The following is a 16,193-nucleotide window of genomic DNA, read 5'->3' on the forward strand; positions in this document are numbered from 1 at the left end:
GCTGTTCGTGCATGCATCCCACGTGGTGTGATGACGCAATAAACCCTAAGTGATATATAGGCACGGTTTAGCTGTGCGAAGCCCAAGACCCGTGGCAAAGTGTCGCCGACCGAGTGCTTGGCATGCGAGGGGTCTCGGGTTCGAATCCACCCAGAGCAAACAACTTCTTTCCTTCTTTTCTCTCTTTATTCTTTCCCTTCCCGTCGCCAAAAAGCCCTTAGGGCGTTAGGGTTAATGCACCCATTGCAATATACCTTAAAATGTACCCGTCACAATTTTTCTAGAAACCTTCTATGTCAACAAAATGGAAGACTTCTGATTGCTCCATGAGCCACTCTTCAGTGAAGACTCAACAGCAGGCACCAAACCCGATATTATGAAGGTAGGACTTAAAATTTTAAAATAGGTTTCACTAACTGGAGGCCAAGCCTAGACCACAAAATGGTTGCTAAACCCTCTGTCATGAATGGCAGCTTGACAAACTGAGAATAGGGTACAGGACAATCCAAGAACAGTTTCATTCCTACCACCAACCTTCTTCACTTAAAGGCTGCCTCACTTTTGTTTGCTATCAAAATTGTATGATGTATGCCTATTGTTGTACTTTCATTTACCAAATGTTGTCATCAAGACCGTCAGGAGAAATTTACATGATGACGCTGTGTTCACTTCTGGTATCTGTGCTCTGCAGATTGCCCTGCCCATATACAGTGATGCAAAGTCAGTTATTTTTGCAGTAATGTTTTGAAGGAACAAGCTTTCAAATAAGACCAAATTCATTGCCGTGCAACAAAATATGCATACCTTGTTCTACCAACTTTTTGACCGCCCCTCGTACCAATAAGACTGCTCACTAGTAACGAGGTGTGTAGTCAAGAAATACGGCAGTATGGGCGTGACCATAGACCCTCTATCTAACGGTGTGCCGGTGACGTTGTTTTGCGTAGAATGTGTACTAATGTAATTTTTTGACTTCCAGAACCAACTAGGCATCCTTGGGCAAACTGATTTATTAAGACCAAGGGTCACACAAAAGATTAAACATAAATGTCACAAGTTCTTCCTCTATAGTCTCAAGGAGTAAATAAATCACTGATCACATATTTCCAGAATGCCTAATTAATGAGGTACAACTCAAAATAGGTCAAAAGGTAAAAATAAAATTGTACAGGGGTCAAATTTTTAAAATGCTCACATTGCAAAGAAAACAATGTGTAGTTTGCTGATGAATGATATAGGTCCAGGGAGACACCACACAAACAAGAAACTGCAAAACTCACAATAGTCAATCCCAAAATATTGGCTGAAGAGAAATAGTGCCATTTTCACCTTAAATTCTGGCCGTTTCAAACATCAGATTTGACTTGTAATTTACTCAGATAATTTTCCATCCTTGTTTTGAACATCACAAGCCTTGGACTTCCCATCATTCACACTGCTGAACCATCCATCTCATCTTAATGGCACAAATATTATGACAAACTCAAACATCCCAACATAGTCAACTGTACCTCATCAAAAGTTGCCGCCCCGCCCCCGGTCTTTATGTGTGAAGGTGTGAATGGAGCATGCATGACATAATACACCAACCTTAAGAGAGAAATACTGGGAGATGAATCCTGCCTCACATCATGCATGATATAACAAATACTTCATCTATTTTTGCACTTACAGAAAACAAATCTATGTCTTTGTTGTAAATTAGAAGAGCAGATGACATACAAGGGAAGGTCAGTGTGTGAAGTATAAAGTCCGATTCTTACTCTTTTAAAACATCGCAGCATCATGTGATAAAATTAAAATGTAATTTCATCGCGCGATATTGCGATGTTTTAAAAGCATGTGGGGTCTGCATCTCCTTGGTCATTCTGCCGACCTTGATTTTACAGCAGCCAATCACAAGTGTGCATGGCTGCGATATCGCAGCACGATGCTATAAAGTTTTTTGGTAAAATAGGAAGTGTTTGTAATCAAAAAGAATTTAAAGTGCACTGTATTATTCTGGATTTGGTAAATAGGTTTGTCATCCATCACCCAATGCAGCCCACTACATTTGACAACATTTGATTTTTACATTCAAGGAATGAACAAATTTCTATGTGTCATTTCTGGCACATTACACCACACCTCTGGGTTGCATTCATCTTACCAAGTTATTTTTGGTATTATACTATAAATGTTTTAACTGATATCAATACAGATGAGGTGACAACTGCATATCTATTATTTACAAAGCTCATTTCTGGCAAGGATGTGATACATACACAGCAAGTATCCTACTTCACAGAATAAACACTTATTCTATTTTTCGTCTTTGCGAGTCAGTGACGTCAACACCTTAAAGCAGCTGTTTCACACGTGCATAGAGGTGTATTAGAAGAGGTGCATAAGCAACGACATCTCTGCTCTTTTTTTTTTGGCTAAATCACGCCTCAGCTGGCTTGTAGATAAGGGTATTTAGTGGGGTATTATGGTGTATGGTATGAAGTGTTGCTCTTGGTAGAGCTACAAAATGGAGAGAAAATAGAGCTTTACACCAGCCAGGTGAGGAAACATGACAAAGTGGCATTGATTTGTGGTACTTTTGCAATTCTAATCACGAACATGCGGTTACATGCCATTTCCATAATTACCATGCTGAAAGCCGAGGTGATCTGAGTTATGACAAGTAATATTTCTTGTCACAAGGAATGCTTCTTTAAAAGAAACATAAACATATTTTTGTAAGCTGGAAGGTTCCACCGCCCACATACTGGAGTTTCCCAATTTTTATAACTATAAATGCTGTTTCTTTTTTGGATTGAATTAAAAGAGTTCCAAAACAGACAGCCAGGAAAGATTGTGTTAATATGAATCTCATATAAGGCCTCATTTACGGTACAATTATCTATCAGATACACATTGAATGTAAATGAGATCTGAGACATCAATTATGAGAAACCTTGAGCTATATGTGTTGGCATGATGGACTGCTTTAAAAATCTACAAAGAAAGTCAATTCATTTGTTCACTTACAGAAAAATAGTCAGTTCAGCGAATGTTATCACATTTACATAAAAATAGGTTCATATTTTTTTTCACAAAACGTCAGATATGTCCACTTTTAATTTGAACCCAAACAGATTATGCAAAACAAAGAAAACCACTATTTAATACTAGCGCACAATGTCGCCAATGCGCATCATGAGCATCACATATGTGATGAACTAATATTTCGATCATAAAAATAAAATGTATGACTACGATGGTTTATTATCAAATCTCAGATTTTGTCAGAAACACAGCATATTACTATAAGGCTTACATTTTTGTAGGGTATCTTAGTTCATCAAAGTACATTACATTAGTGTAGAAATCTAGGGCAGGCTTGTGAGAATATGTTACAATTACGACTTTAACATTCTCAACTTTTTTTGTAATTTACAGAACTTCAAAAACAGAACTTGAAACAATAAAAATAGCAGGTGATGTAACTGTTATAAAGAAATACTTCCGAGTTGATCATTCCATTTAAGTAGTGCATTGAAATGACAGCTTTATTACAGCCACACCCAACTGACATTCAGCCTTTGCATTTCAGACAACAATTTGTGTGTAGTCACTAAGCGATGCAACCTCATCATCCGTACAATCATGCAAAATATTATTTATGATGATTGCACACTTGGCCACACATGAAGTACATTTTTAGATGAACAGTTACATAAATGTATTATTGTCAGACTTGATACTGATCATGTGTATGGCAATATAAAGTCACCAAGTGTGACATTTCGTGCACAGTCTACAAGAATAGAATGCTTATCATTTTGTTGTGCTCATTCTCTATACATCAGAAAATGAATGAGAATAATCCAAGTGCAACAACCACTCATTTTGAAGTTGGCCTACACAATGTGATATAGGCCTATCAGAAATACCACCCAGCTGGCAGGTGTAAAAGTACACAACCATCAACATAAAATCATATCATTAATGTTTTTTTTGCAACATTATTAAAAGGTGAGTTGGAGCCTTCAGCCAAATTTTCCAGATTTGATAATTTTGCTTTGGGTATAAATACATTGATCTTATCGGAAATGGGTCAAGGAAGCCACTTGTCATGTTTATATTTTCATATGTACTTGAGTTATTGAGTTATTAAATAATAGGCCAAAACAAAAGTTTTCACTATTTCGCACCTCCCACAAAAAATTATGCACAAAGGGAAAAATAAAACCCATTACAATGAGCCTTGGGATTCACTTTCCCTGTGAATGTGGGCTTTATTTTTTCTCAATATTTAAGCACAAACACCGCTAGCTCAGCCACAGTTCCGATTGGCCTTATTCTTTTGTAGAATATACAACTTAATATCATGGGAGAACAAGCAAATTTATGATTATGGATGAAGCAAGAAACTCCTACTCCTATATGATACATCTAGATGGGCCCATATTTGAATGGGATTGACCTGACATACACTTACTGCTTCATTTAGCCTGCTCATAAAAGGAACATTTATTTCTTCCTTTATTAATACATCCAGACACTATCCAATTAAAGTTATAAATACTCCAAGGCAACAAATAAAAGCTCATTTAACCTTTATTAGCCCACATTGCATCAATACACCTATATATTTACAGAAACTTATTTCACAAAATTTAAAAGGTCCCTTAACTTTCTTTCTTTGTTTTTGACTCAAAACTAAATGTAATGTCTATAAGTTTCGCATTACCAGCAATTACGAGAAATAATTTTGCAGCATTTTATTTTGCAATTTCAAATCCCACATTTTGTTTAAAATATATGCTCATGAAAATGAGTGGTACTGGTGTGACAGTATCCTTACCAATGAAACAAATACTATTTTGCAGGATATTAGATTGAGTTGTGAACATCAATAGAACCTGGTCAATGCACTCCTTACAAATATTAGCTCTCATCTTTATTTACTCATGCCTGGTACATATAGTATGTACATATATAGGCATGTCCACACTGAGGACTTTGAAGAAATCCGCCAGTGTTAACTGTCTTGCAGATTCCAATCCCAAAGCATGTCCCCAAATTTATCCCTACAAAATTTATGGGAATTTGGGATTTCCCAGAGTGATTGTGGTCCAAAGTGCTACTGCCATGTGAAATGAGATATTTTGCGATTCTTGGGTGCTCAGCTTAACCTATGACCTACATGATTAATTTTGCACAACACTAGAATATAGGTCACAGTAAGCTTTCTTGTTATTAACTCCAAAGCTCATGTCATCAGGCATTCCAACATTCAAGGATACCAGTCAATGGAATTGTGTAGACATGCCCGATTGACTTTAGAATCGCAATTCTCAAGTACGATGATCCTCAAGAATTCTATGATCGTCTGAACATGCCTATTAGTGTCAGTTATTAGAAGAAAACATCCCTCAAAGGCTCATATATAAATACTAGATGTTCCTTTCCTAGACCCAAGTCTCTTCATTCAAAATGTATAGCCTACACCATGTACACCATGCATTTCTCTATTCCTTGATATGAGATGGTTATTCATTTCACCTCAAAAACACAGAGAGCATGCCACCATGTTCAACATCCACAAACTTACATTCTGATATTCTATTTTTGAGAATACATATTTCGTACGTTGAAAGAACACATGAAATTTTTATTTTCAATATTACACTGTGAGCTGAGGAATTATTACATCATCTATTGCTATGTATGACAAAATATGCAAATAAGCTCAATCTAATTTGGCATAGAGATATAATTAATGCAGTTATGCAGTATTTGCTGTCATATAACACTTCATACTTGTCTATCTATTCCACTGTTTAATAGTGTTTGATAATTCTGACCTTTCACCTCCATATAGGACCTGCATTAAATGTAAAGTCTCTCCCCTACCTATATTGATGTTGGTCAATATTTTCATAAGGCCAAGTAAAAAATAAAACATGTTTCACGTCCGGGTTTTCGAAAAAAAGGAGGAAGAGGGGGCCTTTTATTTTCTATTTTTTATCGCAAAATTGGTGTAAATACCCAAATTTCGAGCTGTTTTAGCGTATACAATAATGCCTGGAAAAAGGAGGAGGCCCTTTTTTATTTGTTGTTCTGAGGGTTACACCCCCTCTAATGATCACAAAACCTTCCTAAAATGTTTCTTGTATCTTAACAAGGCTATAGAAAGCATCCCAACTTCCTAGACATATTTTTTGAAAAGTTATAATTGAATTTCAAAAAATAAAAATATATTTGAGGAAACCTCAAAAAAGGAAGCGGGAGGGGACGTGAAACATGTTTATTTTTTTATTTGGCCTAATATATTCTTGACAAAAATACCTTTCCGTTTTTCTAAGTAACAAGGTATTTTCCTCTCAGTTTACCATAGAACTAAACTCAAATGAAAAGTATCATTCTGCCTAGCATCTCAACCAAGTAATTTGCAGTCATGATGTCTGTGATTCAAGATTGACTAAGCACTTGAGAATCGACGTCAGCTGCTATTATGAAACTATGACTAAACACAAGGCAAATTATTAATACGGTGGAAATCACAAGCCCAGCAGGCGTATACCCCTACATCAAGTTCTCACGGCATCCATGCAAAAACACTAACAAACGCAAATGAGTAAATTAACATTCCAAAATTATTCAATTTTATAAATTAATCAGCTGTTTGTTTCCAGGTTGTTTTTTCCTTGTTTCCAGGTTGTTTTCCATGTTTTGTTCCTTAAAAAATGTGATGATAAATTGGGTAGCAAATAACCAATATTTTAATTTTTTAGGGGGTCCAGGAGGGACAAAATGACCAATTGACAGGAAAAGTCATATGACATGACATTTGTATCCCCCACACAAAACCAAACACCTGTTGATTTGCTAATTTTTTAAACTGGGGGGTAAGGCGTGCCCCCATGTTTTAACCAAATGATCCATTTCTTGTTCTTTTCAGCCTCCATTGCCCTCCCCCTCATTTCAAGATGGATTGACGGTAATGGAGGTGATAACCAAAAACAACAGCATTGCTGTAACTCTCTTCATGCCAACAAATTCTGTAATGAAAACCTGATGTCATCTTGTGAAAGACTTAATAATTTCATCCAAACTGGCAAAGAAAAGTACATTTTGTTACTCTTCTATGCAAATTTCTTTTCTCCCATTTGATAAAGCCAAAATTATATAATCTTCAGAACTCTTGCTACATGTATTGAGGAATGAGGACTGTTGGCCCACCAGTGCATTGCATCATAATATCTCCTTTACGTAATTTAATATGGACTTGCACATTACATGAAAACAATTGCTTGTCGCCATGCAGAATACCAGCATAATTTGACACAAGAAATCATCCCAGCTTGATGTTGTGGTGATGGTAAATCCAAAGTATAATCCTCAGGAATGGTGACAGACGTTTACACATCATTGTGGTGCCTTATGTTCCATGGATGATGTACCTCAATCCAATGATAGAAGTCCAAAATACAATAATGTAGGTCATGGAGTGTAGTGTTATGCACAAATCAATTGTAGTCCCGGCCCCCCGGGGCCGGGGATAGCGGGGACCTACCCGGGGATGTAATTTTGGAAACTGTTACAAACATGTTACAGTCCCGGCTTAGTCCCCGCAGGGCGGGGCACTATTTCTGTGTACATCATCCCGGGGTACATCCCGGCCAAGTCCCCGCCCCTAGCCCGGCCACCATGTTCAAGTCCCATGAGTGTTTCCCCGCGCACAACCCGGCACAGTTGTGAGTACTCTTCTATTACGTCCGGGTATACTCCCGGGTAGATCCGGCCTGTTTGAGAGGCATTACATCCCGTACACTCCCCACTCGTCCCGCTGGCAACGGGGACACATTGAGCTGTTACATCCCGGCCAAGTCCGGCTCGGACCCATTGCCAGGCCCTGGGGGCCGGGACTACAATTGATTTGTGCATTAGATGTCCGGTCGATTTCACTAATAATAACCTGTTCAAAATAAGTCATTCATTCCCTCCTTTCAGAGGACAATTATTTTCATCAAAGACAATATTGCATTTAGCTCTATCTGATTCGCATCTTCTGGAGTTACAATTTACACAATAAACAAAGCAAATACCAACATACATCTAGACATTTACTCTTAACCCTAAGAAGGAAAGAATAAATAGAGAAAAGAAAGAACAAAGTTGTTTGCTCTGGGCGGGATTTGAACCCGAGACCCCTCGCTGGCCAGCGAAACTGCGCCTATATATCACTTAGGGCGATTGCGTCATCACACCACGTGGGATGCATGCACGAACAGCGCATATATCAAGAAGTATTTTGTAGTATACAGGAGAGTTAGGGTTAAACTTTGGAATTGTGATACTTGCACGGAGCAAGCTTAGATGGTGCTTAGGAAAAATAAATGGGCTATTCCAGTTGAAATCCATGCCCCCTATGGAAGACAAGTGTGATGACCTTAATCTTCTAGACAAGGAGTGTGAATATCAAATGGGGTTATCTGAATGAGTGACTCCATTTGAAATCTACACCCTCGGTGTGTGAGATTAAAGTCATGTTTGGGTGTATGGATTTCTGGAATAGCCCAACAGAAAGTTCAAATATGCAGTTGATAAAGCAGGATAATCATAGGATCAATCATCTTGCATCCAAAAGTCAAAATAACAAACTAGAGTTTGTTCACTAACATGGTGCGGATGAAGGTATACCATGACACAAGCTGCATCAAGAAACCAATGAACCAGAGAGTACCGACTCTGCCATGTTTGTGTCGCTCATGTAGCTCATGTGTTGTTGTTTGCTTTCTGTACATAACATGCTGTAACAATCACATTTAAAGATGCAAATTATTGTTCGATTTCGGGCTCTTGCTGGAAAAAAATGCCCCAGGTACACTTTTTGCCCTCCATGAGCGACAAACTTAAAATGGCGGATTTACGATTATGTAGCATTACACAAGAGGCAATTTTGAGTCGGTACTCTACAGTACTATATAATTCATAAGTCCACAAGAAGTGAATCAGAATGACCTGTTTGAAATTGACAATGAACACATTATTTTTTACCTAAAGCACCATATAGAAATGATAGTTTCCCTATCACATGTAGTCTCGACCCTTCTTGATGTGGTCTAGTGGCTCTTACAGTTGGTTGAAATCAATCTGAAAAGATACAAAACAGATTACAATAAATTAGATCCAACAATGTTAAACAGAACAATTCCTTGATAGTTAAAGGTTTTTGGTATTAATTGCTTCACTTGGAAGATATGAGTGACAAACACATATTTTTAATAACTTCACTATCTTGACCGTTTGCTAGCTTGTAGAAACTACTGGGTATATACTTTAACCATGCAGCCCTGGTGCCTATCCTTTTACAAGGGATCTTTGACACTCCTTATTAGACCAGAAACTTACCGGCCTTCCTTAGTTCAAGTTAAACCATGTTTTGATGTAGGTATATACATGTAGGTAGCAGGGGCGTTTATTCTTCTGTTAATCGCCCCCAAAGGGGAGGGAATAATTTTACCCCTTTGGGGAAGAATTTTGCATTTTGAAAAAGACAAAAAAATAGAGGGGAAAAACAGAAGAAAGTCAACAGGATTCAAGGAAGATTAAAAATAAAATTAACTAATTTGAGGGAAAAATGTATAACTGGAACATGTATTATTATGTTTTATGACTATTTTAGGAATGAAATAGATGGTCATTTGCTGGCAGGGTAGGTGAATTCATCAAGTGTCATTTAGGGAAGAATATTGGGTAGCCTACATAGCATTAGCATACATGTAGTGGTCTGGGTTCCTTGGCTTTTACCCAATCCCACCCCAAAAATAATTATTTTGAGGGAAACCATGGACCAGGGAAAAGTTGAGTCAGTAATTCTTCCCTGCCTGGGCAATAGTGACTAGTGGTCATACTAATTTACTATAGGTAATAATGCATACAAAGATTAAGGGAGATCTGCTTTGCATATTTCATACAAAATCATTTTCTTTTTAGTTTGGACATCTGCCTATCTAGGGAAGCATTTGGGATTCTAAGGGAAGACCAGAGGCTGAACATTTTTTTCCCTGCAAGCAATCCAGAATTTCCCTCCAGTTTTACCAAATTTCCCTCCAGTATGACATATTTCCCTGATGTATTTCTTTATTTTTTTGGTCAAAAACCAAAAATTTCCCGGCAATAAGCTTCCCATATAATAATTGCCCACCTTTTCCTGCCATGGGGAAGACAGAACCATCAATTGGTTAATTAGTCAATTATTGTCCAAATTTTCCCTTTTAAACCTTGGCTTCAAATCTAAATCCTTGATTGTCCTTCCCTAGGCCTAGATGCAATAGTTCAGTGGCAATCTTCAAACTCTGCTACAGAAGAATTTTAATTCTAAGGCTTTATAAATCAGGGGCATGTAAGTCACCACATAATAAAAGAGCTGAAAATGCTGAAAACAGTTGCAACAAGAAGAGTCCTTAAAAAGGACAACGTTCCGCTATGGCCTACTGGTGTTGAAAATAAATCAAAATCTACTCTTTCTTGACTCATGGAAACGATTAGCATTGATATAATTTAGCTGAACTACTTGCATGGGGTGTAGAAACACGCAATAAAGCAGTTGTTAAATGGCATGTTGTGGGACCGGTGCACTGGCGTAACAAACAAGTGGTAGAATCCATTAGTTGCTATGACAACGTACCTAGCCCAGTTCGGACAACGACCTTATGAACTTGAGGTCTTTTTAGCTGAATGCATGTCCAGTAGAGAGAACCAGAGAGAGAACTGTCTTTGCTGAATGCTGGCTTAGAATTAGTAGAATTAAATTTGATATATTCTGTGGAAGACTTGAAATCTTGTGTGGAACTTTAAATGAATTATCTTATAGTGAACGGTGTTAATGAAACACTTTTGATATATCATGGTTTAAATGATTTACAAACTAAGTATTTTAGAATATTTACTTCAATCTTCATTCACAAAAATACTGTAGTGCATGTATGCAGTTTACTAGTAGTATGCCTATAGATGCTTGTGAACTCAATTTCCTTGGTGAGCTCCCACCAAAGGGCAGTACACTCACTGTTCATTTAGGGCAAGTTCGTGAAAGTAAATACACATAAATCATTACCAGTTTATAAATTTAAAAAAATCTCTGCAAGGTAAAGTTACAAAATTTAAATGGTAAAAAATATTAGTCGGCTTTGGGTATGAGAGTATTGTATTTCTGTCATTACTTTGCTGTCACATCCCAGGATCCAATAACGTTAATACAGATTAAGAGTCAATGAACTGAGAACTCGGCCATTGTGATGTAAAACAGCAGGACCAATGAGATGCCTTGTTACATACTAAACTGAGGTGATTGTCTCTGCTACATCTCCTGGCCTCCATGCACTTTCATGACTATTAAACCAAGCAACTATTTGACAACCTAGTGTATGAGAGGCAGCATTTTACCTCTTTACAGTCTCTTTCTCATACATATAATTCACGCTTCAAGCAAGTTTTACAAACAGGATATGATGAGAACTGGTACTGGGTGTTTTGATCAATCTGAGCATATCGTTCCTGCGGAACAAAAAGCTAAAAACACCTAGCAAAAAGCTGCAATTTGGTAGGATCCTATACTTTTCTACAGAGCAAGTGTACTGGTACAAAAAAGCTGAAAATCAAAACAAAAAAGCTGAACTCTCACACACCTGTAAATAATAAATCACAGCTAGCTCTGAAAATAATAAAGAGCCTAGAGGTATTTGCCAGCCTGTCTTCCCTTTAAACCATTAGTCCTTTAGATCTACAGTCCATGTTTAGATGCAATGGTTCAGTATCCAGACTGTACCATCTAGGAAAGAATTTGATGTTTTTAGGGAAGACAGAATAGAACAACTCACAACTTAGCCTAACAGTTGTATAAAGAAATTTCTGGGTCTGACAACACACCTATATTCAGGCAGGGAAGGGAGGGAACAAGAAAATATGGAAAAGTACATGTAGATAGCAACCAGCTTAAACATTTCCCTTTTGGGTCCATTTTTGGGGATCTCAGTTGGGGAAGAATCTGGGGACTGATGTGACACAGCGCGGTAGGGTGAGGGAATAATTTCAATTTTCTGGAAGAATAGACACCCCTGGTAGGTAGTGACTTGAGATCAAAATGATTAGAGGTGTATGAATATGCTTTTGTTGGAATTCAAATGGCAAATATCAATGCATAGACCATTTTATCATATTTGTACAGAACTGTGCACGAGCAGCATGCCCTACGGGAGAGTTCATTGTGATGGGGAAAAAATAAAAATGCATTCAACAAAATCATACTCATTAACATCATTAAAAATAAAGTCATAAAATATATTTTACTTTTCCTTTTAAACAACTTAAAATCCCCAAATCAATAGTAGACAAATCCCTCATTAGTGGCCAGAAAGCCATCACCTACTATGTAATTAAGCAAGCCATTACTGCGTAGCTATAAGCAGAAATATGCAAATGTATTTGTTTGAAATGGTGCGCCTATGCAGTGACAAATATCAATGCATAAAGTGTCTTAGTATCAAAGTCACGTTATAAATTACATTCGTTCCCTGCCTCATGAATAGAATTTTATGAGCTTAATGACTAGAATAATTGATTCAAACTGTTGTTCTGACAAATATGCACAATTCTTTTTTAAAGAAAAATACATGGGATTTTGATGACAAAAATAAAAGTTTATCCAGTCATTAATCTCAGTCACATGCATTTTAATTGACCTGGTCATAACTGCCAGTACGCAAAAATATGTATACATAAATGTTCCAATTGGTACACATGTGTGATGCATATGTTACCAGCACGTACCATAGATAACCTGTTTATTGGTTCATTTGTATCTTGAATATTAAAATATTTTCATCAAATACTTTATAAACACCTACTTGAAAGTTATAATATCTGTCAGCTATGTGGCAACAATAATATCGCTATCAGATATCATGGGTCGGAGAAATTGTTATCAGGTTTATAAATAACCAAAGTATTACCAGGGCCATTTTGATATGATTCTGGCATTTCTAGATGAACTTCGGATAACCCTGCACAATCTCTTTTCAGTTTAATATTACTATTTTAACTTTCTTTTACATCCAGACTTGAAATCGCCATTCTCCATTTACTAGAAGGAAAAACAGCGCTGCTTTCTACTACACACTCAAAATATACTTTGGCAAAAGCTTAGCTACATCCATTTCATTTCACTCTACACAACCTCCCACAAAACATGGGTTGCAATATTCCTGAATTTCAAAATGAAGTTGTTTTACAGCTCTGTCATGAATAGTGAATAGTATAAAAACAACCATCTTACCATATCTTAACATAAAATGATGCGCTTATTTACCGGGTTTCAGCCGAGCTGTCACCTTGTGATGTGCATTTACTGACAGAGTAGTTTTGTGGAATTGAATGCAATAGATCAAGTAATCTAAAATCTGCTTAGATTTACCGAGAATTGAACAGGGCACCTGTCTCATGCGAGACACAATAGGCTTTTAATGTGAGGGTCAGAAATATATGAAACTTTTTGTCCCCTCTCAATGTGTATTGTCAGTTGAGCTTCATAAAGCTTTTATATTTTGACAAAAATAGGAAGTTTGCTATCAAATCTCTAATGTCTTTGGGACTGGAGATCAAGGAAGCGCAAACTGGGAGAAAGATCTTCAGACAGTTTTTGGATGATTCTCAAAATGGGGTCCATGAGCTGGCTTTTGGTGTCATACTAATCGCTCACCTGAAAATCACTTGTGGTAATCGAATTCCCACAAACAAACATGAAATCACTATCTAAACCTCTGCCAAACTCTTTGTCCAGTTTCCTCCTCAAATGTGCAATAGCCATTCAACAAAATTTTTAAACTTGCCTCGCCTTATAGACAAACAAGATGCATGCAGCAGTTTGGCTTCTTCCCAAGTTTCAGAGATTCAGCATAAAGTGCAGTAAATTGCGCAGTCAAAAAACAATCAAACACAGTATTACAGTAAGCCTAAAAAAAAAATTGTTTTTGGCGTAACATAACAAAACTTTTAAGGGTAAGTCGGTAGGCATTTTTTTACATACGTTGCTTTTTTAAGCTGCTCGTAAATTGCATATGATAAGGGCCTTGTAACTTTTGATTTCTTTATTTTTGAATTTAACATTTTTTATTATTATTATTTTTTTCCAAAAAAAATCTAGGGCCGGGCCTATTTTTAGGGTCGGTCGTGTTAGTCAATCAAACATTTTTTAGGCCTAATACAGGTTTATGTGTTGGTAATGATTTTTTTAATACGATTTAGAAACCTGGTGAATCTCTTTTGATTCATCCATAATTTGTCTTGTAGGCCTACTGCCTAGGGATGTTTATACACATCCAGATAATACTATCTCAATGACCCGTGCCATGTGTATATAGAAACCATATGATAAAGACACATTGATATGGCTCATGCAGCCACGTGGTCCCGCTTGCTCCCTGATCAAAATATACAGGGTGGGTAAGAAATCTCTGGGTAGGAAACATGTAGGGCCTACTGTTAACATGCCTTGTGGAAGGGGGGGGGTAAATGTTTTGGCATGTCAAAGGAGGGGGGGCAAAGATTTTTGGCAGGACTAAAGGGGAGTGATTTTTGGCAGACCATTTTGAGAATTCACAACCCCTTGATACACATAAATATTGCACAGCCCTGAATGAATGAATGATTGAATGTATTTTACAATTCATGTTTAATTTGATAACCAACATTATTTGCTTGTGTGATTTAGCATTTTGCATGAGCCAAGCCAATAAACCCAATCTAGTAGGCTAAGTCCAATAATCATTATAAAGTAAAATAACCATTTAGTTCAATAACAATTTGGTCTAACCATTTGGCCTAATAACCATTTGATCTGATAACCATTTGGTCTAGTAATAACCAATTTGGTCTAATAACCAATTGGTCCAATTACTATTTAGTCTACTTACCAAATTGGTTTCACTATGATTTTGGTTTACAGTCATTTCAGCTGTATGCCATACAGCTTTGTTACTTTTGGAGTACAAAAAGTGTGTCATGAAGAATTTTGGGAGAAAACAAGTACTATTATTTAGAAATGTGTGCGTGTGAAATGTCAGTAGTACTATTGCATGTACAATAACAGTAAAGTAAGATACTTGTGATGTTACTACCAGGTAATTGCTGGAAAAACAACATAGCATGCATACCCCTTGACCCATAGGCTTTATACAGTAATATTGTTTAATAACTGATTTGTATACACTGTATATATATGTTTTATGCTTTAATGAGAGCTTTTATAATTTACCTGAGCTATATCCCATCAGCACGCACATTGCCTTAAAACATTGATTAAAAGATTGAAACATATGGACCTGCCATCAGTCGACTATTAATATTGCAAAAGCAAAAACTCCCTGCATCCCCAAGCTTTTACATAAATCACTGTCTTATCTCAAGCATTAGTAGCATCTTCAGGGCAATTTAGATGCAGACAAAAATGAGGTCTCTGGCATCAAGACAATTCATGCTAATTTACCCTGAACTACAATAACCCTGCAATTACTGCACTAGGGATTTCACCTCAATACCCCTATCATTGAGGGTATGCCAAGATACACATTCACCACCCAATTATTTCTGCACAAACATTAAGTATAGGCACAGATCACGGAATACTTGCTAGGAACCCTTGCATATTCTAGCAAACTGAACCCAAATCAGAATTCCTGTTTTCAGTGTATCAAAACATCCATGGGCTGTTTGCTGTGTTACCAATCAGACAATGTTTTTGCTGCTGTGGAGCATGAGCAGATCTCCTTCATTTTCAAAAAGATGTTTTCTTTCTTGTTGATTATGTTTGATGAATAAGGTGTATTAGCCGGGATGTAAAGTATCACAAGCCACCATATATTGACCGATAACAGCCTGGTGTGCAAATAAATGTAATTACAAAGGCTTCGGTCACTTTCATGTAAAACAAGAGAGCAATGATATGGGAAGTGCAGCGATGTCAAATGTCTTGCACAAAAGTTGACCTCATATCATGTAAAAGCTAATGAACAGACCTTGAGGAGGATGGCTTTCAAGTTTAATAGTTGTGCTCATCAATTTATGAGCACAGCAGATGTGTTTAATACCCTGTAACTGAAAAATCTTTTTCATCTCAACATCTATTCCAAATATAGTGGTCCGTTTTCTCCCAACCTCCC

The 16,193-nt window shown here is 37.0% G+C and overlaps 1 protein-coding gene across 2 annotated transcripts in view; it reads right to left on the reverse strand.

Annotated features, from left to right (window-relative positions):
• The window catches only part of LOC140148206 (contactin-4-like), a 104,829-nt gene that overhangs the window by 56,753 nt on the left and 31,883 nt on the right, over positions 1-16,193 (reverse strand). For both annotated transcript variants that reach the window (XM_072170066.1, XM_072170067.1), the window contains exon 2: positions 9,034-9,129. The gene's annotated coding sequence lies outside the window, so the exon portion shown is untranslated. The remainder of the gene's footprint in view (positions 1-9,033; positions 9,130-16,193) is intronic.

The sequence above is a fragment of the Amphiura filiformis genome, chromosome 3 (assembly GCF_039555335.1).
Source record: "Amphiura filiformis chromosome 3, Afil_fr2py, whole genome shotgun sequence".
Classification (NCBI taxonomy): Eukaryota; Metazoa; Echinodermata; class Ophiuroidea; order Amphilepidida; family Amphiuridae; genus Amphiura; species Amphiura filiformis.